This window comes from Microcaecilia unicolor, chromosome 11 (genome assembly GCF_901765095.1).
Source record: "Microcaecilia unicolor chromosome 11, aMicUni1.1, whole genome shotgun sequence".
NCBI lineage: Eukaryota > Metazoa > Chordata > Amphibia > Gymnophiona > Siphonopidae > Microcaecilia > Microcaecilia unicolor.
In genome coordinates this window covers 6768135-6794141 of record NC_044041.1, presented here as the reverse complement: position 1 = coordinate 6794141, position 26007 = coordinate 6768135, and the positions used below count along the sequence as shown (strand labels likewise).

The window sequence follows — 26007 nt, the reverse complement described above, 5'->3', positions numbered from 1 at the left end:
TGTTTGTGCAGCGCTGCGTATGCCTTGTAGCGCTATAGAAATGCTAAATAGTAGTAGTAGCACACTCTAATGAACTGCTGTCGTCTTTTTGCTGTGTGACGGGCCCCTTGTGCTTCCCATAGCATAAGTGCTTGCAGTTTTTTTCTCCAGTACCAGTATGATGATGGTGTGTTTGAGATCCAATGATTTAATATGCATTTTTCCCCAGGATGCATGATTTGCATAGGGATAGTTTTTCCTCTCGGGTCCCTGTGTCCCACACCAACAACGAACTGAACATTACTCGGTCAAAGGACAGGTTGACCCGACCACCCAAAACCCTCGATACAAACCGGGAGAGAGCTGTCCAGAACACCCGAATGGTCCTACACTGCCACATCCCGTGTGTTAATGATGGCATGCCCGCTCCACATTTTCTGCATTTATCCGAGTCTACTACTCCTGCATGCCAGGCTTGTTTACCCGAGAAGTATGCCCTGTGTATCGACCTAAAATGGCACTCCTGCAACTCCGCTCTGTGCACCACCCCTGTGATTCCTTTAAGTGCTGCCATAACCCTCCCTTCTGTTATTCTCCCTCCCACCTCCTTATTCTAGCGTTCAGCCACCTCTTTAACGTCCCGCTTAGGCCTATATTCTCCTAGTGCCTTATGGAACCAGGACACTGATACCTGTCCCGCTGCGTCCCCGGCGAAGAATTCCCTGATTTTCCCTCCAAATTCCAAGGAAAGAGTTGACTTGGGTAATCCCCTAATATAGTGTGCCAACTGCAGGTATGCCATCCTTGTTAGTGGACCTCCCGCACATCGCCTTTCAAACTCCAGGTATGGCAGCACAGTTCCATCTGATTGGATAAAGTTCTCCAACAATGTCACCCCCTTGCCTCTCTAAATCTCTGAAGATTTGAGATTTGATTGTCTCGCCCTGCAGGGAACTCTACAGTCCCCGAGATCGATAACAATGCACTACTCTCTGGATCCTGTCCCCAAAACGAAGTATAACCCTCCAAATATATCGCATGGGCTTTAAAAGTATCTACCTTTTACCTGAGCTGGAATTCCACCCGCCTTTGCATGCAGCAAGTAACTCATAGTCCATGGACTAAAGTATGCTTGTTCCCATCTTATATCTGTGTAGGTTGCCGTGTCTAAAATCCAGTCTCTTAAATGCCTTAACAAACAGGCCTGGTTATAGTCTCTCATTTCAGGCATACCTAATCCGCCTGTTATCTGGGCGCCATACACATGTTGCCACCTCATTTTTTATTTTTTTGCCTTCCCAGCAGAACCGCGCTACTTGTCTCTGCAATGCCTTCAAATCTTTTTTCAAAAGCCTGATGGGCAGAGACTGCAGCACATACAGCCATTTCGGAAATGTTATCATTTGGTATAAATGCACCCGTCCCATGAAGGACAACGGCAATGAGATCCACGCAGCCAACTGCGCTTTGGTATCACTTAACAACTGAGGGACATTATAACTATACAATTGTGCTGAGTTCATCGGCATTTGGACCCCCAGGTATTTAAATACTCCATTTGCTCGACGCAATGGGAACTGATCCCATACTTCGCGCCGTACCCCTGCGCTCGCTAAAGCCTCCGATTTCACCAGATTTAGTTTAAACCCCGAGAATTCTCCATATTCCCTTAGGGTTTCCATTAAATCTCCCAAAGGGGGTCCTTTATTAACACCAGCAGATCATCTGCAAAGGCAGCAGTTTTGAACACCTGATCCTGTATTTTCACTCCTTTTATATCAACATTACTACCTATTTCCCTTATGAGTGGATCCAGAGCCATCACAAACAAAAGCGGTGAGAGAGGACATCCCTGTTGGGTTCCCCTGCCAATGGAAAACCAGTCTGAAAACATCCCATTTACACTCATTCTCGCCGTGGTGTCATTGTATAATGTCGCAACTGCTTTCTCAAAAAACCCTGTTATACCATAAGCTTTTAACGTCTCAAATAAGAATCCCCAGTCCACTCTGTCAAAGGCTTTTTCGGCATCAAAGCTTATTAGCGTGGCCTGTGTGCTCTCCCTCCGTACCTTTTCCAATGCCCCAAGTATCTTTCTCATATTCCTTGCTACTTTCCGGTCTCTAACAAAACCCAGTTGCGATTCCTCAATCAAAGACTAGAGAAACCTGGACAACCGATTTGCCAATATCTTGGCTAAGAATTTTGTCTCCGAGTTCAGCAGGGAAATAGGTCTATAGGACTCCGGGAGGTGAGCTGGCTTAACCAGGTTTTAATATAACCGTTATATTAGCTTGATTCAAGTGCTTTGGCATCTGTCCCCGCCCAACAATTGAGTTGAATACCTCCGATAGCACTTTGCCAATCTCAGGCCTAAGCAACTTATAAAATTAATTGCGTAGGCCATCAGGTCCTGGCGCCTTACCTAAGGGGCTCTGTTTTAGTACCCAGTCTACTTCATCTTCTGTTGTTATTGCATTTAGAAGCTGCAATTCCTTAGCTTTCAATGTAGGCAGCTCTACGCTGTCAAGATAAGCCGCACTAGGTATTACAATCTCTTCCTGTGGTTTATACAACTCCGCATAGAAATTTTTAAAGATACTAGAAATGGTGCTATCTCTGTGCGTCAGCACCCCTTGTTTATTTGCTAGTGTGATTATTTTTCGAGGTCCCACCCGCCTGTTTATGAGCTTTGCCAGAAAGCTTCCCCCCTTATTAGCGAACTTATATAAATGGTATTTATAATATGCTAATGATTTCTGTGCTTTTTGGTGCAAAAGCTCATTAAGGGCTTGTTGCACCTCTAACAGCTGGACCCGAGTTTCCTGTGAGTGCTCCCGCCCGTATTGTCTCCTCAATGATGTCACCCTCTTTTCCAGCCTATACACCTCCCTTTGCCTTGCCTTTTTCCTGAAATTTGTGTATGCTATTATTTCTCCTCTGAGTACTGCTTTTGCGGCTTCCCAAAAGAGTACTGGATCTTCCTGGTGAGCCGCGTTATTTGCTTGGAAAGTTTTCCAGATATTCATTAGGTGAGATAGAAACTGGCTGTCTCGATATAAGTATGTGGGGAAGTATTCACCCTGTGTCTCCCTCTACAACCGCAATCCCATTGCCACCCATGCATGATCAGACACTATTATAGTACCTATTTTGGCTATCCCTTGCTATCAGTATATAATCAATGCGTGATAACATTGAATGTGCTCTGGACAAATGTGTATAGTCCCGATCTAATGGGTTCAGGGTTCTCCATACATACACCACATCTAGGGCCTCCTCCAGCATCCCAATACCCCTCTGGGTCCTGGACAGCTCTCTTTCCGTTGGTTTAGATCGATCCAATTTTGGATCCATGACCTCATTAAGGTCTCCTCCCAGTATAACAGGCCCTTCTCCCATATCGTGCAACCTACGAAGAAGCTGTTTATAAAATTGCTTCTCATAACTATTAGGTGCATAAATGTTGCATAGCAATAGAGGCTGCCTGTCTAATTCTACTGACACCAATACATATCTTCCCCTATTGTCCCTAATTATTTTTTTAATTTTCACATGAATCCCCTTCCGAATCAAAATTATCACCCCTCCCTTCCCTACCACCGCTGGGGATTCCATGATGTCTCCTACCCACCAACGCTTCAGTTTCTCATGCTCTGCCCGTGATAAGTGCGTTTCTGGCAGAGAAGCAACTGATGTTTTCTGATCATTAAGTACTTTTAGGATTTTCTGCCTCTTAATTGGAGAGTGTATACCCCCCACATTCCAGGTCACAATCTTAGGCCCATTTAGTCCGGTGCTTTCATTCTCTGCTTTTGCAACTTACCCGCCCAAAGAGTATCCCAGCCACCACCCCCCGGGCAATCTTCCCACAGTCTCACCTCGCTTCCCCTGGAGCCATTGTCATCGATATCCTCCCAACACTCACACACCTCTTGCATCCACATTCTTACCCCTATCCCCCTGCTCCCTTCCCTTTCAACCCTTCCTCCCCTTCCCCTCTTACCCCCTCCCCCATACATTACCCCTGTCATGCCGTTTGGCATTTGGACTCCCATTTCCAAGGATTGGGACATCCACCTGTGTCACCGAGGACTCAGGCCCTCTCATTGTCCTCGCCACATTAATGCTCTGGTCCACAAACTTCAAATTCAAATTTATAGGACTCTCAGCCCTGAACTGGCACAAACGCATGCAACTTCCAAATAAGAACCACCTCACTTTTACATCACTCGTCAGGTTAGGTTAACTTTGGAATTTCTTCTTCATCCACCATTTTGCCCTCGTTCTCCGCCCATTGCCCTTGTTAGCTTATCCAAACAAAAAAAACAGCACCACGGGCCTTTAAAAATGGAACACAGTTCTTTAATGAATGAGCCTTGACAAAAAGACCCGACACGGGCCGTGTTTCGGTGACTAGCACCTGCGTCAGGGGTCACAGTGATGACGTGGAAAACTTGGGGAATAACTCGAATATATTCCTCTACAATATATTATTCCTTACCCCACGTCTCATGTAGTAAAAGCTACAAAGCACCAAGGCACTTTCACTTTCTGTATCAAAATGCTTTTACTACATGAGACGTGGGGTAAGGAATAATATATTGTAGAGGACTATATTCGAGTTATTCCCCAAGTTTTCCACGTCATCACTGTGACCCCTGACACAGGTGCTAGTCACCGAAACACGGCCCGTGTCGGGTCTTTTTGTCAAGGCTCATTCATTAAAGAACTGTGTTCCATTTTTAAAGGCCCGTGGTGCTGTTTTTTTTGTTTGGACTTTAGTTTGTACTTTGTTCCCTCTCTTTTGTTATATCCTTGTTAGCTTATCAACATACTCCTTTGCTTCCCGGACTTTATCAAAGTACAGTGTTTGTCCATTGTTTATCACTTTCAAGTGCGCCGGATATAGGAGACTAAATTTGTATTTCAGGCCAAACAATTTGGAGCAAAGGGGTGCAAAGTCCTTCCTTGCTGCTGAGACTTTGAGCGAGTAATCCTGAAAGCATAAGATTTTACTACCTTGATACTCCAGCTGCTTCTCCGCTCTCAGGTTTTGCAGGATTTCCATTTTGTGGGCATAATTCAGAATCTTTAGAATTACCACTCTTGGCCTGTTTGTATTATCCCTTCGCGGACCTAACCGGTGGGCCCATTCTATTTTCAGCCTTTCCACTAGGCCTGGGTTCGCCAATGCCCCCGGAAACCATTTTTCCAGAAAGGCGCTGAGGTTCTTTTCCGGCAAACTCTCCTGGAGCCCCACCAATCGTAAATTGTTTCTCTGCGAGCGGTTCTCCAAGTCCTCTACCTTCAGTTCAAGTTCCGACAACCGGGAAGCTAGTTTTGGTTCTCCTCTGCCATCTTCCGAATCTCCTCCTCCGCCTGTCCTAGCCGCTGCTGCGCCTCATGCAGGCCCGTCACCAGTGCTGCCTGCCGTTCTTCCATCCCATCCAATTTGTCAATTATCAGCTGCAACTTCTGCCCCACTGTTTGTTCTACTGCCGCTTTAACCTCCGTGATTTCAGCGGCCCACAGCGAGCTAGGTGAGGGGGAATTTGGCTCTCCTTTATCCGCCATCTTGGATTCCACTGATCGCACTCTGTCTTTAGGCTCTTTCTGCCCTGATTTCGCCACCATTCGCCTCTTCACCTCTGCTTCCTTACTGTTTCAATTGTGCATTGCACTTGTGATGCTTATCGTTCACAATTTTATTTGAAAGGACGCTTATCTCGAGCGCAGAGTAATCAGTGTCCCGGAGCAGCTGCGTCCCCCGACTTGCTACTCCATTCCCCAACCGGAAGTCCCCTATGCTTATCTTTAATTGGTTCATTTTCTCTCCACAAAGCAGATTAAATCTAGAATAATCAAGATGATGCATTTTGGAGGATCTCTACAAGGAGTTTGTAGGCACAAGATGGCTTATTTCTTCTGTTTATAGGTACTTGCGTGATGCTATGGTAGGTCCTCTGGTGCATAGATGGAGGTGGGAGGCTGAATTAGGCACTCAATATGATGATCGCACTTGGACAAAAATGGAGGCATCCCAAACTTCTGTTTTTTATCTGTGGTTTTTAACTCTGGCTAGACTACATCATATGTTTCTCAGGGTATCTGTGACAGGGTGTATATTCTGTCACAAGGAGGAATGGGTGGAGTGTCCCAGAACAAAGCAACCAATAAGGTATGGAAAAATTTGCTTACAATAAATAATAACAAAATACTACATTTTCCTTTCACTAGAATGATACAAAAAAATCAGTATACAATTATGGAATTATAATCTGGAGGAAAAAAGAGCCTCACAGAGCTCCTAGACAATGTGTCCGTCTATTGGAGCTGATACGGATCTTAAACTGATCCTCTGTTCATCATTGGCTCTAAAAAAAACCTCCAAGAAAGCATATTAATCATTGCTCACTAACAGATTTAAGAAAATGACTGTAGTGACAAATTTAATAGTTCCACTGTAGTGACAAATTTAACAGTTCCATCCAATTGTTACTTCACAAGATATTGGAACTTAGTGCAAAATAAGCATTTATCTTTAACGCTAGAAGACTTCAGACACACTTCTTAAGACGCTCCAAGCCAACGTGGCCAGCATTTCGTAAAAACTGCTTCAGGGCTTAGGTAGCACTAGTCTTATGAAACCCGCTGTAGCGATAGTCTCCTGCACTACTACTACTACTACTTAGCATTTCTATAGCGCTACTAGGGTTACGCAGCGCTGTACAAGTTAAAACATGGGGAAGGACAGTCCCTGCTCAAGAGAGCTTACAATCTAAAGGTAACAAACTATGTAGTCAGTGTAGTCAGTGTATCATGAATGGGGAAGGTGGTTAGGCGCCAAAAGCAAGGGAGAAGAGATGGGTTTTGAGTAAGGACTTAAAGATGGGCAGGGAGGGCGCATGGCGTATGGGCTCGGGGAGTCTGTTCCAGGCATAGGGTGATGCGAGGCAGAAGGGACGGAGTCTGGAGTTAGCAGTGGTGGAGAAGGGTACAGATAGGAGTGATTTGTCCTGAGAGCGGAGGTTACGGGTGGGGACATAGGGGGAGAGGAGGGTAGAGAGGTAATGGGGGCTGCAGATTGAGTGCATTTGAAGGTCATTAGGAGAAGCTTGAACTGAATACGGTAGTGAATCGGGAGCCAGTGATGCGACTTGAGGAGAGGGGTGATATGAGAGTATCGGTTCACGCGGTAGATAAGACGTGCAGCGGAATTTTGGACAGATTGAAGGGGGGATAGGTGGCTAAGCGGGAGACCAGCAAGGAGAAGGTTGCAATAGTCAAGACGAGTGGTAACGAGTGAGTGGACGAGGATTCGGGTGGTCTGTTCAGAGAGGAATGGGCGGAGTTTGCTAATATTATAGAGGAAGAAGCGACAGGTCTTAGCTGTCTGCTGGATATGGGCAGAGAAGGAGAGGGAGGAGTCGAAAATGACTCAGAGATTGCGGGCTGACGAGACGGGGAGGATGAGGGCGTTGTCAACAGAGACAGAGAGTGGGGGAAGAGGAGAGGAGGGTTTGGGTGGGAAGACAAGGAGCTCAGTCTTTGCCATGTTCAGTTTCAGGTGACGGTTGGACATCGAGGCAGCGATATCTGAGAGGCAGGCCGAGACTTTGGCCTGGGTTTTGACTGTGATGTTGGGAGTGGAGAGGTAGAGCTGGGACAGGTTAGGTTGGTTGAGGGAGTGGGTTAAGAAGTCACAGGGAGGAGAAGGCTTGGAGGTGAATTCAAGGTTTATCTTCTGCACTTTATCGCGGAAGTAGTCAGCTAATGTTTGAGGAGAGAGTGAGGGGGGGGTGGGAGCGGAGGGCACTTTAAGTAGGGAGTTGAGGGTTGCGAAGAGGCGACGAGGGTTGGAGCCAAGAGGCGACGAGGGTTGGAGCCAAGAGGCGACGAGGGTTGGAGCCAAGAGAATTGGTTAATTGAGAATAATATTCCTGTTTGGCAAGGAATAAGGAGGACTGGAAGGAGGATAGCATGAATTTGTAATGGGTGAATTCTGACAGGGTGCGAGATTTCCTCCAGAGTCGTTCAGCAGATCGGGTGCAGGAGCGAAGGTAATGGATGCATGGGGTTAACCAGGGCTGAGGATTAATGCGCTTAGTGGGGCGAGAGACAGATGGTGCTAGGGTATCCAGAGCAGTGGAGAGAACTTCATTGTAGGTAGAGACAGCCGTGTCGACAGATTCAGATGACGAGATGGACGGGAAGAGATTGGAGATGTGAGAGGATAGGGTAGGGGGGTTGACAGCTTGGAGATTCCTGAAGGTAGTGGTTATAGTTGGGCGAGGTTGAGGGGGAGGGTGATGAAGTGTGAGGGTGATTAGGTGATGATCTGAGATAGGAAGGACTGAGGTGCAGAAATTAGAAGGTGAGCAGGAAGAGAAGAGAACGAGGTCGAGACAATGGCCATCACGGTGAGTAGGGGCGGTAGAGGATAGTCGGAGGTTAAAGGAGGATATCAGAGTGACGAATTTAGAAGCGTAGGAGTTGGATGGGTTGTCAACGTGAATGTTAAAATCACCAAGAATGAGGGATGGAGATGCAGGATCAAGAAAGACGGTGAGCCAGGCATCGAAGTCAGTAAGGAATGAAGAGAGGGGCTTATCAGGGGGGCGGTAGATGACGGCAACTCTGAGTGGTAATGGGTGGAATAGTCGGATGGAGTGAGCTTCAAAGGATGAGAAGCAGTGAGACTGCGGCAGGAGGAGGGGTTGGAAACTACAGGAGGGCGAGAGAAGTAGCCCGACGCCTCCGCCGCGGCCATCTGGGCGGGGAGTGTGGGAGAAGAGATAACCTCCATGACAAAGGGCAGCGACTGCACTCTACAACTCTACTCCCAACGGTTCCTGGAATGTGCCACTCAGTGGTTGGAACCTAAGCGGCTGACTTCAGAAGAGTTAGTAAAATGTGGTGGAACAGTTTTTGACCATTCTGCCTTCCCCAGCTAAAGTTTGGGTAGCTCGGCAGTGCCAGAATCCATGGAAGAGACTACAATGTTGGCCAAGCATTACCTGGAGCAGTGATTTTCAATCCTTCATCTCGCAACACACTGACAAAGCACTAAAATTGTTAAGGCACACCACCAGTTTTTTAAGGATATATTTTAATTTATCATTTAAAAATGAGTATTAAGACAGTGTGTGTGTTTATTTTAATACGTCTGTTTATTGTAGAAGAATTCTGACAATGAGCTGGAAAGACATAGTTGTAGGGCCCAGTGAGGTTAACTAAAAAGCGTGTATTCCCTTCTAATATTTCTTCCATTCCATCCCAAAAAAGCTTTTTCTCTCCCCCCCCCCCCCCACCTCCACCAAGCTCCTCATAAGCATATAGCACACAAGAACTAATTTCCCCCAAAACACATCAAATTGTGGCAGTGTCACACTAGAAATTATTTTGATTTGTACTCCCTGTTAAATGATATTCCAATATCTCAATATCTCTTATTATAAATGCTTTTTAATATAAACAAACAGACATGTATTACCCACGTACAACAATTAAATAAATAAATACACCCCAGTGTTACTAGCAACGTTGGTTCTTCCTATTGCAAAAACAGTCACGTGTGTGCCTATACTCTCTTTATCATATACAGCTGATTGAAACACTCATGCTATATTGTTTTTCAGCGTCCTTTCATTAATGTTTCAAAATTCTTCAAATAGTCAGTTGTCTCCTTGACTGTGATAATAATTCAGTTCATCAACGTTGAACGTTGAAAAGTATAGCGACGAAAAATATATAATACCAGCAAAAGAACCTTTCAACGTAATCTTTCATCTTCCTTCATTATGTCATTGAAAATAAGGATTCCCAACGATTGCAAGCAATTATAATTCTTTAGTTTAACCGTTTTCTCCCAGTCAACTCTCTCTGTAGCCTCAGTTCTCTCGGTTCTCTATGCGAGACCGCATTTCGCACTTAGCTTCTTCAGGAGAACCGCGATCAACCTCCTACATGAAAATATATATACACTTCCTCTGTCATTCCCAATTAACATTACATATCCAAATTTTCATATATACAAATATTAAATCCACATTTAATTCATCTTTTCTTACATTAAAAATTTTTTTCGGCAACTTACCCAACGGGCTATTTTCCGCCTCTAGGCTGGCAGGAAATGATGATACAAACATCTCTATGGCTAGCTGAACCGGATATAAGTACTAACAGCAAGCCACTCCTCTCTCTGACGTATGTGTCTCAAATCCATTCTACCTCCAAGTTTAATCCCAGAGGTGTTACTGTTCTCCATTGAAAAATAAAACGTTGATCTATATTAAAAAGGATTTCACTTATATTTCCTCCTCGATTCAACACAGGAATCTGTAACAATGCCATGCATCTGATATCTTCTATTGCATGTTGGCATTCCTTACATATATTTCGTTCCGAAAGTTCATAAATCCACAGTGGACCCTCCAGGTCGCCCGATAGTGTGTACTAGGGATTCAGTATTAGAGCCTCTTTCTAAATTAATAGATGTATTCCTTCAACCATGGGTTATTAAAGCGGAGTCTTATGTTAGGGACTCCACAGATTTCATACACACTTTAGAAGTGATTAAAGATCAAGGCTTGGTGGAGGAATCCACCTTATTGGTAGGCTTGGACGTAATAGCCCTATATACAAATTTGCCCCAGGAAGGGGTCATTGAAGTAGCAGGTTCTGTTCTGGAACGATGCAATATCTCCAAAGAAAAGAAAATGGCTTTATGTCAACTGTTAATGTGGGTAGTTAAGTTTAATTATTTTCAATTTGAACAACAGTACTATCTTCAAAAAAGAGGCATAGCCATGGGGGCTTCAGTAGCCCCCTCATTGGCCTGCCTTTATATGACAGAATTTGAAGAGAAATTTGTTTATCCGTCACCATGGCGTACTAACATTATGCTATGGCGCCGTTACATAGATGACGTGGTAATGTTCTGGAGAGGATCCGAGGAAGATCTAGCAATATTCATAAGAGAATTAAATGAAGCTGACCCATGTGTTAAATTTACTGCTAGGATTGCACGAGATACATTGGAATTTTTAGACATAAAAATTAATAAAATGGATTTCAATAACTTATCTACCTCGATCTATAGGAAAAATACCGATAGGAATACTCTGTTACATTATTCGAGTTTCCATCATATAGCCCTTAAGAGGGGAGTCCCTATTGGACAGTATTTAAGATTGCGCAGATTATGCTCCTCTTTGGAGGAATTTAAAATTCAGGCATATGACATGACGGAGAGATTTCTCCAACGTGGGTACCCCTTATCAGTCTTAAAACGGGCATATAAACGTGCCCGGTATGCCCAAAGGGATTGGCTGTTTATACCAAAAAAGAAGAAGATAATAAAGCCCATAGCATGTGTTTTACCTTTTTCGCAAAGGGCACCGTTAATTGGCCATATAATTCATAAATTCTGGCATGTTTTGGGTGTTCACTCTGTTTTTAAAGAGCATCCTAAAATGGCCTATAGCCGGAAATCCAATTTGGGAGAACTCCTTAAACGCCCCAAGGCAGCGAAATATGGGGGACATCACTCCGCTTGTGGTAATTGTGTTTATTGTAAATACGCCTTGGTAACGAACAAAGTAAAAATTCCAGGTATCCAAAAATACTTTTATCTTCACTCGATTACGAATTGTGATAGTGAGCAGATTATATATTGCATAATATGTCCATGTAATAAATATTATATAGGCCATACTAAGAGGAAATTGAAAATCAGATTAGCTGAGCACATTAGCAATATTAGAAATTTGAGGAGTGATGCCCCCCTGGTTGCCCATTGGAGCGAATGCCAACATGCAATAGAAGATATCAGATGCATGGCATTGTTACAGATTCCTGTGTTGAATCGAGGAGGAAATATAAGTGAAATCCTTTTTAATATAGAACAACGTTTTATTTTTCAATGGAGAACAGTAACACCTCTGGGATTAAACTTGGAGGTAGAATGGATTTGAGACACATACGTCAGAGAGAGGAGTGGCTTGCTGTTAGTACTTATATCCGGTTCAGCTAGCCATAGAGATGTTTGTATCATCATTTCCTGCCAGCCTAGAGGCGGAAAATAGCCCGTTGGGTAAGTTGCCGAAAAAAATTTTTAATGTAAGAAAAGATGAATTAAATGTGGATTTAATATTTGTATATATGAAAATTTGGATATGTAATGTTAATTGGGAATGACAGAGGAAGTGTATATATATTTTTCATGTAGGAGGTTGATCGCGGTTCTCCTGAAGAAGCTAAGTGCGAAATGCGGTCTCGCATAGAGAACCGAGAGAACTGAGGCTACAGAGAGAGTTGACTGGGAGAAAACGGTTAAACTAAAGAATTATAATTGCTTGCAATCGTTGGGAATCCTTATTTTCAATGACATAATGAAGGAAGATGAAAGATTACGTTGAAAGGTTCTTTTGCTGGTATTATATATTTTTCGTCGCTATACTTTTCAACGTTCAACGTTGATGAACTGAATTATTATCACAGTCAAGGAGACAACTGACTATTTGAAGAATTTTGAAACATTAATGAAAGGACGCTGAAAAACAATATAGCATGAGTGTTTCAATCAGCTGTATATGATAAAGAGAGTATAGGCACACACGTGACTGTTTTTGCAATAGGAAGAACCAACGTTGCTAGTAACACTGGGGTGTATTTATTTATTTAATTGTTGTACGTGGGTAATACATGTCTGTTTGTTTATATTAAAAAGCATTTATAATAAGAGATATTGAGATATTGGAATATCATTTAACAGGGAGTACAAATCAAAATAATTTCTTTTAAAATAACAACGTACTTTGTTTATATATATTTTTCCCTAGTTAATTAGTGTCACACTAGCACAGTTTATGACCCAGGACAGTAATTAGGACTACAAAATGCTTGTTACATATACATATATATCTCACAAAGATATAGCATCCAAAATATAAATACCTTTAAAGGTTAACTATATTGATCATAATAACTGTCACAAACTTAAAAATAAGGTATTATACCAACACAAGAGACAAAAGCTAGAGGAGATAAATTTCAAAGGGTACCATAAAATAGTGAGAAGAGAGCCAGCAGCCAGATAAAGAAGTACTCCTGGATAATGTGAACAGACAAAATATAAGTATGGCCTGAAAAGCAGATAGGTCGGATCCTATAAGTGAGGTTGTAAAAAAAAAAATTACCTGCTTTTTTGCCTAGAAATGTGTGCATGTAGTAAAATGCCATCTGTTTGTGTCCTTTCTTCCCCTAACCTAAACACACCCCTGGGAATGCCTCCCACCAACAGAGCTTTATATTGGAGACTAGTAAAAAAGGCCCGTTTCCGAAACCAATGAAACGGGCGCTAGCATGTGGTTTCTTTTGTGTGTGTGTGTTTGTGTGTGTATATATGTGTCACAGAGTTATTTTGTGTGTGTGTGAGGGTGTGGTGTGTGTGCACGTTGTTGATGTGTGTCTTTTTTTGTTTTGTTTTTCGCTTGGAGGTTGGGGGATGTGCTGTGCTGTGCTGGCAAAGTGGGTTGGATTGGTGTGTGGCTTTGAGGGTGTGTTTCTGTTGTATTGTGTGTGTGTGGTTTTGTCTGTCAAGGAGGTTTGTGGAGGGGGGTCTTTCTGTTGGTGAAATGTAAATGTGGTTGTAGGGGGGTCAGCCTTTGTTGAGTGTTGGTTTTTTTTTTCCATGTTTTTTTTTTTGTGTTGTGCTGAGGCAGCAGTGTTGTTTTAGATGGGTGGAAGGTAGAGGAGCACGTTCTTTGTCTGTCGGTATTTTTTGGCCGTTTTAGGGCTGCTGTAGGGGAATGCTGGAAGAGAAATGTGCTGTTGGAAGCAGGGCCATCTTTTTCCATTGGGCTGGGGTTCTGGGCATCCTGGAGGTGGGTGACGGCTTGCCTGAGGACGGGGATGGTTCTTTTAAGTTGGCGAAAGGGAGAAGAGCACGGTCTCGGGCCGTCGGGGGGTGATCCGGTATGTTTGGTCCATTTCAGGCCGGCTGCAGGGAAATGCTGGAACATTTATGCGCTGCAGGAATCAGCGCCGTCTTTTTCCGGGTGCTCGGGGAATCCCCGAGGTGGGAGACAGCTTGCTTGAGGCTGGGGATGGTTGGGCACGTCCTTGGCCGCTTCGGCAAAAGGGGAAGAGGAAGGGGGTGGGGAGTTACCTGCAGCCGCCTGAGAAACCATGTATTCTTTGTTTGTTTTGTATTATTAGTTTGCATTTCTGTTGAAGAAAGAGTGGATGCCTTTCGAATGATGGAGGTGGTGCATCGGTGTGCGTTTGTTTTGTTAGTTTGGCAGCCAGTCTCCAGCGATTCCTAGGCAGGGAAGGAGTACTCCTCCCCCTTCCTTGGTCGCTGTTTGCTGCTGGCTGGGTCGCAGGTAATCCAGCTGGGCCGCAGCTTGTCCTGTTCGCCCACGTCCCAGATGGTGACGGGCGCGTTGTTTTCCGGCTCCTCTGACTCCATGTCAAGCAATCCCAAATATAGTCTGTGCTATAGGGCCTCTGGCACTCTTCAGTACTGGCATTAGGCATTTAAAAATTTCTCCTCCCCCCCCCGGTCTATTTTTGCACATACCCACAGCAGGAATATTCTTCTCTCGTTCCAGCGGTGGTTGTGTGCTCTCCGTGCTGCACAGATAATGAGCCATTCTGCTGGGGAATGCTCCTCCCTTATTGTCACATAGTTTCCTCTGATTGGTCCGTCTTACGTTGCCTAGTGTTGCCTGGGAACGGTGTTGTGATGGTCCTTTGTGTTTCAGAATGTTGAGGGTGTTTTTTCTGATTGGTCCGTCATGCGAGGGCGGGGCAGAGAGACATGGTCAGTGTTGTGGCTTCACCACCATGAATCCATGAACCCTTCAGTGAGTGACTGAGTGACTTCAGAATGTTGTCTTCAGAACGTTGAGGGTGAGTTTTATTATAGTAGATGTGCAAGAGAGACTCATTATGGGTCATATCTGGTGGGCATGCTAGAGGATTGTACCCTTTTAGAAAGTTGTTCAGGCTCGCCTGCAGCACTGGCTATGGAAAACTATATTCCCTGTACTCATGGAGGTTTGAGGAAAGAAGGTGGTGCTGTACTCACGGCGGGGGGGGGGGGGGTGCTGGGGAGGTTTGAGGGAAGAAGTAGCTGCTGGACTCACGGAGGAGGGTGCTGATAAAGAGGGACAGTTGTTGGATTCAGGGATTGAGGAAACAAGAGGAGTTGGACTCATAAGTGGAGGAGTCGCTCAGAGAGAACATTGTTGAAGTAGTCTGACATACCTATACTAGTCACATTTTACTTATTTATCTTCAGTATTTTTACAGTAGCCTTTTTCATATGATAGCCATTTGGTTTTTAATGGTATTATATTTATTAATTAGGATTTATTTACTGCCTTTTTGAAGGAATTCACTCAAGGTGGTGTACAGTAAGAATAAATCAAACACTAGAAAGATAATTACAGCAGTAAAAATATTCAAATAACAATACAAAGCATGGCATAGTATACTACTTACAATGTCAACACAATATATAATAGAACATTTTAATTGACAGTGTAGGGTGTAAGCAAAAATGGAACATATAGATAGGTAAGATAGTAAGAGGAGTTAGAAAGTAAGGTGACTAATTTTAAAGAAAGTTGTACATGAGACCACAGAGATGGTTAACATATAGATAGGTAAGAGAAGTTATATGTTCAGCTATGGTCTCTACTCTAAAGAAATATTTATACCTTAAGGTGACCCCGCCACCTTTCTTTTTAGTTCTGTTGATGTGTTATTTTATATCCTGGTGGGCATAAGTCAAGTAGTACTGGGTCATCTCGCATTTGCAGCAATGTTTCCGTTATGAATAGTATACCTAATTGCTCAGTTTCAATCCAGTCTCTAATTATGGTTGACTTGTTAACAGCTGATTTCGCATTTATGTAACCTATAAGAATGGGTACATATGTATCAATGTTGGTGTACTTAACAGTCTGTAAATTCTATCTTTTTTGATGACTTGACCATTGCGATTGTTGTGCTTATCTTTTTGGTATTGGCTAGGGTGTTGATCTCTGCTTTGTTTTGGTTTTTAAAAATTCGTCTTTCCAGTTGGTGGGAGGGGAGAGGAGCTTTGTCTTGCTGTGATAGTACGGGGATTTTGTTCCATTTGTTGATTGAGGCGGCTTGTAACCCCGTTATCTATAGTATTATCCTTCAGTAGAAAAACCATGATCTAATATTGGCCATGATGGGATATGTTGTGGGACTTGCAGTAGAGTGGTGGTAATTACAGAGACCATAAAAAAAGAGTGTTTGCCTCCCTGTTATTAGGTAAGGTTTCTCTTTAAAGCCGCTGTTTTTCCATAGTCTGTCATGCAGCTGTGACAGGCCACAGTGTAGCTCTCATTTTAATAGATTTGTCAGTTTCATTTGTTTGCTATTAAGGATGGTTACAAATGCAGAGTGTTCTCTTTTTCAAATTACCAGCTTAGAATTACTGCAGTCATTGGAGAGGGGAGGGGGAGGTGAGCTTAATAGGACAGATATTTGTGAGACAAAGGAGAGTAATTGACCTTAAGCACTTCTTGGAATGCAGCTAGGAGAAAAGCTACCACAATGCTTGTTTTAAATCTCTACAAAACTTAAATCTTGATAGATGCATTTAGATATCTTTATATTCATCTCAGAGTGTTGCTTCAATTTACTGTTTTATATCTTTTTCTAAATGCACTTAGTCTTATTTAAGTCAGAAACATTGCTTTTCTTGAGACTGTTGTATCTTCTCCATATTACCGGGGTGTATATAGATCTTTGATTTATTAGGCCAGAGCAGATTTTTGTATAAAATTAGGTAAGATTACAGAACTTTCCAAGTATTCAGTATAATAATTAATTATTAATTAATAATAATTAATCAGCATAAAAAAACACAAGGCAGATATAAATTCAGGAGGAAGATTCCATCTTAAATAGAGAGGTTTGGTAGCCAGTGTTAGTCCACTCTTAAAGGTTATCATTAGAAATCAAACAAAATAAAACATGGAAAAGAAAATAAGATGATACCTTTTTTTATTGGACATAACTTAATACATTTCTTGATTAGCTTTCGAAGGTTGCCCTTCTTCGTCAGATCCCCATGCATACCCCCACCCTCCCACTCTGTCAGACTGTCAAAGTAATGCTTTGATGTTTCTCTTATATATACTATCTGCTACCACATTTGCTTATTTCCGATCTAAGGAAGAAGGGCAACCTTCGAAAGCTAATCAAGAAATGTATTAAGTTATGTCCAATAAAAAAAGGTATCCTCTTATTTTCTTTTCCATGTTTTATTTTGTTTGATTTCTATTGATAACCAGGAGAAAGATTGAAATATAGCAATTTATAAGAGGCAGAAACTCTGCAAGTGAGAGGAAAGGAAGTTTTTTTTTTTTTTTTTTTTTTGGGGGGGGGGGGGGTTGCTTTTTAAATCTTTTCCTCTTGGATAGATGGAGGTAAAGTTGGCAGATTATCAAGGAAGATATTAAGAGAGAGGGAGCACAGGTGAGTGCAGTTCAGAATCTGAATCAATCCAAACACAAAAATCTGAAAATACATAAATTCAGAAAACCTTAGCTTTCAGCCATTCAGTACTCCAAATCAAAAGTGTGTGCTTTTCAGGAATTCTCAACTGTCCAGGAAGCAGCCCCCTCCCTTAAAGACACACTCGACCAGGCACCAAGCACAATGGGAGCCAAATTAATTAAATCTTAGTCAACTCTGCAGTAGAAAGAAGGTTCTAAACACAGATATGGAAATAAAGCACCCTTTATTTACACCAGATGCGCTCTATTTGAGAAGGACAAGATAGGAAGAAAAAGGTGAGGATCGGCATTATATACAAAATAATAGGTAGAGGAGTGTGATAGCCGTGTTAGTCCACTCTTAAGGTTATCAATAGAAATCAAACAAAATAAAACATGGAAAAGAAAATAAGATGATACCTTTTTTATTGGACATAACTTAATACATTTCTTGATTAGCTTTCGAAGGTTGCCCTTCTTCGTCAGATCGGAAATAAGCAAATAAACTGTGGCTTAATCTGGAAAGAGGACATGGAGCATCTACTTATTTTACTCTGAAATATAGGTTTTTGACAGGCAGAACAAATTGGGAATTTGGATTTAGCTCACAGTGAATTACATCCAGGTACATTTATTTGTTACATTTGTATCCCACATTTTCCCACCCTCTAGGGTTCCTCATTGCTCTCCTAGGTTGTCTGGAGGATCAGTCTGCTAAAAATGCTAACTCCTCCTACATCCCAATGGCATGAATTTCTACGTTTTGCACATATTCTAGTTTTTTTTTTTTTTTTTTTTTTAAAGGACCGAAAAACAAAACGTCCAAAGCAGAAAGCATTGTTTTGAAGTAATATTGTTGAAAAAAAAAATCAATTTTTCTTTTTCAAAAATGACCACCTTTCCTATTCAGATATTGGATGTTTTGTGCAAAACGCCCAAAGTTAGACTTAGATGTCATATCGAAAATGCCCCTCCACGTAACTTTGTAAGTCTAAGTTCTTTGCAAATACGCCTCAGAGTATCAGTGGAAGTTAAACTCTGGCTTCTCTGGTTTTCAGCCCACTACTATAACCATTAGGCCACTTCAGTTAAGACATTCAGAGATTAAATATTGGTCAGTGAAGAACACTAAGCCTATGACTGTGCACTTTTGGGACTGCTTTTGTATTACTGCTTTAAAAAATCAGTATTTTTAAATAACAGATTATACTTCATTGTTATCAAAATAAAAATGTGGAGTGGGCTGGAGTGGGGCTTTGATGGCAACTTCAGACGTTGTAGATCAAGGCCAGTGCTGGACAGACTTATCTGTGCTCTGAAAATGGCAAGAACAAATTAAGATCAAGTATACATATGTAGTATCACATCATGCCATATGCTGTGAGTTAATCTTGTTGGGCAGACTGGATGGACTGTACAGGTCTTTATCAGTCGTCATCTACTATATGTAACTATGTAAGACTTTCAGAAAGTTGCTGTGAAAAGGGAGGTACTACTGCATACTGATTTCAAATTGGCTGGATTGGACATCTTGGCTGCAGTGTAATCTAAAGCAGGGAGATCTGCATTCTCGGAAGAAAGAGGTGTCCCATGAATTGGTAACGGACTCCACATAAGAGAGGATGATACTGGATTTCATGCTTCTCCGAGGACAAGCAGGCCATAATTCTCACAATTGGGGTAACGCTATCACGTGTTGCCCAGTCTGGAGCTTTGTAGCAAGCTAAAAAACAGAGCTTTGTGGAGCTCAAGAGTCGTTCCACCCCGCATGTGCGAGTGCCTTCCCGTCTGCCGCAAAAGTGTGTATACTGTGGTTGGTTTTTCTACCACGGTGAGGAGAAGCTGCTTTTGTGACATGTCTTCATTCCTGGTCTGGAAAGAGCTTTTCTAGTGCCTCGGTGTATCTTTTCACCTTTTTTTGTTGTGCCCATGCTCGGGTTCTATTTTTTTCTCCCCCTAGATTCTTTGTTTTTCTTTTTTCCAAGTTTTAACTTTCCTTTATTTTCCTTGTCTTTTTAGGCTGCGTGTAGGCCTTGGCTTTGGGTTTTCCCTTGCCTTTTTCTGGTGCCTTGCCCCTTTTTATCAGGCACTATTTTTGTCATTTGATTTGGCTGCGGAAGTTTTTCCGTCCATGTCCGCTGTGACTTCAAGCTCTGTACCTGGTGCAATCGGATCTGGCAGAGATACCCTTTCTTGGTGTCTTCAATGTTTGGACCCAGGTGTCTAGAGAGGCTCAATGTGAGAAGTTTTAGAGCCAGGTCCGATTCCTCTACATCAGCATCAAGGTCGGCATCAACGTCGAGGGCAGTACTGGGAGTATCTGTTCGTATGGTTCTATGAGACCCATGGACACTAGGTCTCCACCTGTGCAGGACTCCCGGGACCGTCCAGCTTCAGACCTGACCCCAAAGTGATGTGAGGATTCAACGTTGGCCTTGGCACAGTGGAGCCTCAATGCCAAGCTTTGGGCAAAGGCCAGGAAGCATTGGTAGTCCTCAACGTATGGTGCTGGAAGCTCCAGGACGCCAAGGGATTTGGCACCCGAGAAGCATCGGCATCAGAAGGACCGCTCTCCCTCTATCCAGGAGGTGTTGATGCGTCGGTCCCCTACTAGCCAGAACCCACCTCCCATCTTGCCCCACCAGTTCTTCAGCCTGTCTCGGAGCCAGCACCCCAGCCTTTCCTGGTGTTGGCCCTTGATGAGCTTATCTGGGTCTTGCTTCCTGAACTGCTGGATGGCCTCTTGCAATGGTGTGCATCAGCATCGGGGGTGCTTGCGCCTACCCTGCCGCCTGTTGCGGCTCCACTTGGCCCTCAGCCTGAGGTGCATCCTCCGATGCCAGTGTCGCCTGCCACCCAAGCCGATACCTCCTTGATGTCAGTGGAGGAAGCTTCACCGGAGTCGAGGCGGGAGCCAACAACTCAACACCCCCTCTTGAAGACACGGCCTCTCGAAAACAAGGCAAGCTCGGTCTCAGCCATCCCATAAGGAGTTGTTGTTTGACACCCATGAGGAGCGCTCATGGGAGTCAGAGGAGAATCCAAGGTACTTTTCGGAGGATGAGTCCTATGGCATCCCCTCTGAACCCTCCCCTCTGCTCATTACTTCATCTCTCAGCACGAGTAGGTACTTGCAAAGGAACTTGCCACCCTTCTGAAGGCCTGTGTGGTCAAGCCTGTTCCACCGAGAGAGGAAGGGAGGAGATTTTATTCCAGGTCCTTCCTCGTGCAAAAGAAAACGGGAGGGATGCGTCCCATCCTAGACCTAAGGGCCCTGAACATATTCGTGGTGAAAGAAAATTTCAAGATTGTTTCCCTGGGCACCCTTCTTCCCATGATTCAGGAAAACAGTTGACTATGCTCTCTGGGCTTGAAAGATGCGTATACTCAGATCCTAGTACTTCCAGCCCACCAGAAGTATCTGCGATTTCAGCTGGGAACACATAACTACCAGTACTGTGTGTTGCTAACACGAGTTAGTTCCCAGGGTATTTACCAACTGTATGTCGGTAGTTGCAGCATCGCTTTGCAGACTGGGAGTCCATATGTTACCTTATCTCGATTGACTGGTGAAGAACATGTTGGAGGACAATGCTCGGGAGTCCATGCAGAGGACTATTCGGGTGCCAGAGCTACTAGGGTTCATTTTAAACTACCCCATCTTCGCCCTATTCAGCAACTGGAATTCATTGGAGCCCTGCTTAATACACAGAAGGTTCAAGCCTTTCTCCCGGAGCCGAGAGCTGACACACTAGTCGCATTGGCTTGTCGGGACTGAGGTTGTTGGGCCACATGGAGGGGCATAATCGAAAGGGACGCCCAAGTTTTGCTGAGGACATCCTCGCAAAACATCCTGTTGGAGGTGTGGGGAATCCCGTATTATCAAAACAAGATGGACGTCCATCTTTCGTTTCGATAATACGGTCGGGGACACCCAAATCTTGGCATTTAGGTTGTCCTTTGAGATGATCATCCCTAGACTTGGTCGTTTCTGATTTTCGGCGATAATGGAAACCAAGGACGCCCATCTAAGAAATGACCAAATGCAAGCCCTTTGGTTGTGGGAGGAGCCAGCATTCGTAGTGCACTGGCCCCCCTGACATGCCAGGACACCAACCGGGCACCCTAGGGGGCACTGCAGTGGACTTCAGAAATTGCTCCCAGGTACATAGGTCCCTTACCTTGTGTGCTGAGTCCCACAACCCCCCCCCCCAAAACCCACTACCCACAACTGTACACCACTACCATAGCCCTTACGGGTGAAGGGGGCACCTAGATTTGGGTACAGTGGGTTTCTGGTGGGTTTTGGAGGACTCACATTTACCACCACAAGTGTATCAGATGGGGGGGGGATGGGCCTGGGTCCGCCTGTCTGAAGTGCACTGCACCCACTAAAACTGCTCCAGGGACCTGCATACTGCTGTGATGGACCTGAGTATGACATTTGAGGCTGGCACAAAATATTTTTAAAGATGTTTTTTGAGGTTGGGAGGGGGTTAGTGATCACTGGGGGAGTAAGGGGAGGTGATCCCCGATTCTCTTCGTTGGTCATCTGGTCAGTTCGGGCACCTTTTTGTGCCTTGGTCGTAAGAAAAATAGAACCAGGTAATGTCGTCCAAGTGCTTTTCAGGGGCGCCCTTTTTTTTCCATTATGGATCGAGGATACCCATGTGTTAGGCATGCCCAAGTCCCGCCTTCGCTACACCTCCGACATGCCCCCGTGAACTTTGATCGCCCAGAAAACAGATCTTCAGAGCAATCTTCTGGAGCTCCAGGCGATCTGGAACGCTCTAAAGCAGTGTTTTCCAAGCCTGGTCCTGGAGTACCCTTTGCCAGTCAAGTTTTCAGGATATCTACAATGAATATGCATGAAAGAGATTTGCATATAATGGAGGCATGCATGCAAATCAAGTTCATGCATATTCATTGTAGATATCCTGAAAACTTGACTGGCAAGGGGTACTCCAGGGCTGAACTAAAGGTTTTCAGAAATTGGCTGTCTCACCAAATTGTGCTCGTTCAGATAATCAGATTGCCATGTATTAAGTACATATAAGTACATAAGTAATGCCCCACTGGGAAAAGACCAAGGGTCCATCGAGCCCAGCATCCTGTCCTCGACAGCGGCCAATCCAGGCCAAGGGCACCTGGCAAGCTTCCCAAACGTACAAACATTCTATACATGCAGGGGGGCCACCGGATCATGCCCTCTGTGTCAGGAGGCTGTCCGGATGTGGCGCTGGGCTTGCTGGCACGGCATGTTCATGTGGGCGGGCAAAAAAAAACCCAGTTTGGCCGACAGGCTGAACAAAGTTATGCAACCGCACGAGTCCCTGCTTGAATACCTTCTGCACCTTGTCTGGTCTTGTCCAACTTCATAAGGGTTCACCTTGGTGCCACTATTGCTTATCACTGTAGAAGGCAAGCCCATTTTTGGACAGCCTTTAGTTGTTAACTTCATGCGAGGTTTGCTTTTGTTAAAGCCCCCCGTCAGACCTTCACCTGTGTCATGGGACCTCAACATCATTCTCACCCAATTGATGAAAGCTCCTTTCGAGCCACTGCGTTCCTGCAATCTGAAGTACTTGACCTAGAAGATCATTTTCTTGGTGGCTTTTACTTCAGCTTGTAGGGTCGGGGAACTTCAGGCTCTAGCAGTGGATGCACCTTAGACTAAGTTTCATCACAACAGAGTAGTCCTCCGCATGCACCCTAAGTTCCTGCCTAAGGTTGTGTCAGAGTTCCATCTGAACCAGTCGATTGTCTTGCCAACATTCTTTCCTTGACCTCATGCCTATCCTGGTGAGAGCACCTTGCACACCTGGGACTGCAAGTGAGCATTGGCCTACTACATGGAGCGGACTATGCCCCACAGACAGTCCACCCAACTTTTTGTTTCTTTTGATCCCAACAGGATGGGGGTCACCATTGGGGAAACGCACCATCTCTAATTGGCTGACAAATTGCATTTCCTTCACAATGTCCGAGCCATGGCTGCATTGGTAGCCCGCTTAAGGTCAGCCTACATTGAAGAAATTTGCAAGGTTGCAATGTGGTCTTCAGTCCACACATTCACATCTCATTACTGCCTTGAGCAGGATACCCGATACGGTAGTCGGTTCGGGCAGACAGTGTTGCAGAATCTGTTTGGGGTCTGGAATCCAGCTTTACCCCCTCCCCCACCCCCCGCGACCCATTTTATTCTGTTCCAGGCTGCACACTCACTCAGTTTGTATATAGTTTCAGGTTAATCTGAATTATGTCTTTGCCGTTTCGAGGCCCAATTGAGCAATATTTGTTTTCGGTGAGCCTGGATGCTAGGAATACCCCAATTGTGAGAATTATGGCCTGCTTGTCCTTGGAGAAAGCGAATATACTTACCTGTAGCATGTATTCTCCAAGGGCAGCAGGCCTACATTCTCACAAACCCTCTCACCTCCCCTTGGAGTTGTCTCCTATTAGTTTCATTTTTTGTGCTGTAGTATCTAACTGTGTTATCCATGCTCTTGCAGCGGGCAGGAAGACACCCGCACATGTGCAGTGGAGCGACTCTTGTACTCTAGAAAGCTCTGTTTTTTTAGCTTGTTACAAGCTCCAGACCGGGCAGCGCAGGATCGTATTACCCCAATTGTGAGAATATAAGACTTTCTGTCCTCGGAGAATACCTGATTCAGGTAAGTATCTACTACTACTACTACTAATACTTAACATTTCTAAAGCACTATTAGGGTTATGCAGCGCTGTACATTTTAACAAAGAAGGACAGTCCTTGCTCAAAGGAGCTTACAATCTAGTGGACAAAATGTGCAGACAATCCAATTGGGGCAGTCTAGATTTCCTGAATAGAGGTATGGTGGTTAGGTGCCGAAGGCAACATTGAAGAGGTGGGCTTTGAGCAAGGATTTGAAGATGGGCAGGGAGAGGGCTTGGCACATGGGCTCAGGAAGTTTATTCCAAGCATAGGGAGAGGCGAGGCAGAAAGGGCGGAGCCTGGAATTGCTTTATGAATGGAGAGGAGTGTTTCTGATGTCGTCATATGTGATCATCTGGGATCCAGTGTTTACTGAATGGCTTGGTTCAATGTTGGTGCATAGGTAGAGAGTTCATTCAAAAGCAAGAGTCTTAGACTTCAGGAAAACTAGCTTTAAGATGGAAGAATGCATAATCATTAGCTGAATGGGAAAATTTAGGGAAGGAGAAATTGTTAGGGGGGAAATCCTTTTTTGGGGTACAGTGAATTTAGGCAAGTGGAAAAAGAGGATGCAAAGGTTTTTGAAAGTTAGGAGGGGAAAAGGTATATTCATAAATGACAAAGGAATGACAGAATGACAGAAAAAGGAAGACAGACAGCAATATAAACAGCTAAGAGAAGCTGTGAAAGTAGGCAGGAGAATGAAAAGTCTGCATACAGTTGATCTTCTGCCTTCATTGCCACAAGTCACTATCCGGTCACACATGCACTTCAAGCTTCTTATGCTCACATACAAATGTCTTCACTGGGCAGCTTCTCATTTCATAGCTTCTTTCATCTCATTGTACATGCCACAGTTCAGTTTCTATGCTACTGTCTGTGTCTTTTCTCCAATGCCACTAATTCTTACCCTGGTACCTTCCACTTTGCCCTCACCAAATGCTGAAGTGACTGTCCCAAATCAATGTGATTGGAGTAGCCTGATTGTTAGAGCAGCTAGTTGAGAACTAGGGGAGCCTGATTGAAATCCCACTGCAGCTCATTGTGCTCTTGGCCAAATCACTTAACCTTCCCTTGCCTCAGGTACAAACTTACAGGGGGATGATCAGAAGCAAACGCCAGAGCTAGAGGCTGTTAGTGTCATACTAGCGCCGGTGTTTGCTACCACCCCATGAAACAACGCGCTCGAGGTCTCTGAACGCAACTAGCATGCAAATGCATGCTAATCATATTCATCCCCAATGATCAGCGGCCAGCACGCCAAAGATTGGGTCGTTGGTGGCTGCAAACCCTACGCCAGCTCCGAGCTGGCTTTAGGGTTTGCAGATCATTGGGGAGGAATAGTGAGCCCAGTCCAGCACATCTGCATGCTGGCAGGCCCCCATTCCCCCCAACAGCAAACCTGCCAGCGACAGTGGGCTGGAGGTCCGGCGGACCTCTGGACCCCCTGACGATCCCTCCCCGCCCCCCCTCATTCCCCTCAACAAACAGTCCCTGGTGGCCTAATGGGCGACCAACCAACTCCCCCACCCCAGCGACAGGGGGGCTGGAGGTCCGCTGGATGTGTATCCTGGGATGCGCTGGGCGGAGCTATACACCATATAAGGGAGTTTCTCCCTTGGCTGAGGAACCTACAGGGGCAAGAGCAACTGTAGGAACACTGTTGCCCAGAAGAAACCACCAGGCCATTTCAAGCCAGAGGGTAGGCCCAGGGAGAGTCTTTGGGTGGTGGGAGGGTGAGGGGATGGGGAGGCTGGCCCTCTTCCGAGGAGGTGTAGAAATGGCAGC

At 44.4% G+C, this 26007-nt stretch overlaps 1 protein-coding gene across 1 annotated transcript in view; it reads left to right on the top strand.

The window, feature by feature from the left end:
• FBXW8 (F-box and WD repeat domain containing 8) overlaps positions 1 to 26007 on the top strand; it is a 331216-nt gene that overhangs the window by 179193 nt on the left and 126016 nt on the right. The window lies entirely within an intron of this gene.